At 41.5% G+C, this 2,024-nt stretch overlaps 1 protein-coding gene across 1 annotated transcript in view; it reads right to left on the reverse strand.

Moving 5' to 3' along the window:
- Positions 1 to 2,024, reverse strand: part of DCBLD2 (discoidin, CUB and LCCL domain containing 2) — a 79,545-nt gene that overhangs the window by 21,725 nt on the left and 55,796 nt on the right. The window lies entirely within an intron of this gene.

Raw genomic sequence — 2,024 nt, forward strand, 5'->3', positions numbered from 1 at the left:
AGCTATGACACCAAGGCACTCTACCCAGGGTGACAGCTTGAGACTCTGTCTCAAATTTTAAAAAAAAAAGTGTGTTTTTTTTTTAAATTAAAAAAAAAAGAATTAGATTTTGATTCTGCTATGGAGAAAAGGCACCCTAAAATAACTGGAAGCAACCTAATTTAATAAAAGTAATATCATTACTCAGTAAACTTAGTAAATTACCAAACAATATCCTAAGTCCTTCAGGTAATCCCCACAAACCCTTCGTGGAAGGTACTATTACTGTCCTCCTTCTAAAGATAAGGAATTGAGAAACTGTACACCCAGGCCACACAGCTGACAGGTGGCAGAGGGGTCCCAGAGTCTGTGCTCTCACTCAGGGTTTTGTACTGCCTCGGTCAGGGAGTAACCTCTGAGGAAATAAAGCCTCAGCAGAGAGCTCACAGATGCGAAAGTGGTGGGAAATGCACACCAAGCAGAGGGATGAGCACGCCCACGAGGCAGGCGGCCTGGGAAGTGTGTGGGAGTGAGGAGGGTAGTGTATGCCAAACACGCGAGAAAGATAAACTCAGCTGTACAGAAAGCCAGGGGCTAGCTCATGCCGAGGCCTTGTGGGCTATGAGGTGAGAAGTCTGGAATATATTCCTAACCAAAACAGGGAGACAGTAAAGGTTTCTGACAGCTTATACATGTAATCTAATTAATAGTTTTTAAAAGGAAGAGATTGTAAGGAATCATGAATGGAAGCTGAGACACCATCAGGAACATAGTGTGGCAGCCCTGGAGAGGGGTGACAGGAGCCTGGATTTGGATGGTGATGGTGGAGCTGGAGGGTGGAGTGAGGGGAGAGCTGTTTACCATACCCCAGTGCCAAGGTTACCCCAGCTGACCAGAATCCCCCTCAAATGCTGAAGAGGGTACTTTTCATACACAAAAAGAACCATCTTAGAGACAAAATTTAAGGCTCTTAGGGAGGAAGTGTAAATGAATTGGCAGTGTAGTGGGATGGGTCTTAAAAGATGAGACTTATTTTGCTCAGCAGAGAGAAATGAAGCAATTTTGGGTAAAAGTTCTGAGATGTCAGATTAAATAATGGAGAGCAGTTTCAGCATGGGAAAAAATGGAGAGCAGTTTCAGCATGGGAAAAATAAGATAAGAATGGAAAACAGCCTGGGCACTATTTTTGAAGGACCCTGAAGACTAGGCTAAGTAATATGGACAACTTTTTAATCACAGTGAGGAGTTTCTCAAGATTTTTAAGCAGGGAAATGATCAGATATGTATTTGAGAAAAGAACTTGACAGCAGTGTGAATGACAGAACAAAGAAGAAAATGTTAGAACAGGAAATCAGTTAGAGGCTAATCCTAATCTAGGCAAGAGACAAAGGCAAAACACAGAGAAACAGGAGCAGAAATGCTACTTTGGTAAAAAAAAAACTGAAGAATTCTATAAAAGCCAAACTGTCCTCTTTTTTGAGAAAGGATATATAGCCTTTCTATTTTTCTTAGAAGTTTTACCAGATTTTGAAAAGCAATGTAGTTCTACTTTTAAAACATATTAAAATTATACTTTCATCTTGGAGAATATGTAAATGCTACAACAAAAGCAAATTTTTCTTTTTACTGTTAGAGACAGAGCCTCACTTTGTTGCCCTCAGTAGAGTGCCATGGTGTTACACCGCACAGCAACCTCTAGCCCTTGGGCTTAGGTGATTCTCTTGCCTCAGCCTCCTGAGTAGCTGGGACTACAGGCACCCATCCCAATACCCAGCTATATTTTTGTTGCAGTTTGGCCAGGGTTGGGTTTGAACCCGCCACCCTCGGTATATGGGGCCTGTGCCCTACTCACTGAGTCACAGGCACGGCCCGATGAAAGCAAAATTTGAAAGTGGACTAAATGGCTTTACATAAGCATTAATTTACTGTGGTCTTAAAACAATGATTATGTGTCTCATCATATGCATTAATTTTACATGTTTACAAAATGGGGGTGCAGAGTGGAAGAAGAGTGACATTTAAGGAAAAAAAAAAGGCACACATAT

This window comes from Otolemur garnettii, unplaced genomic scaffold (assembly GCF_000181295.1).
Source record: "Otolemur garnettii isolate 467f Iridium unplaced genomic scaffold, OtoGar3 scaffold00009, whole genome shotgun sequence".
Lineage (NCBI taxonomy): Eukaryota > Metazoa > Chordata > Mammalia > Primates > Galagidae > Otolemur > Otolemur garnettii.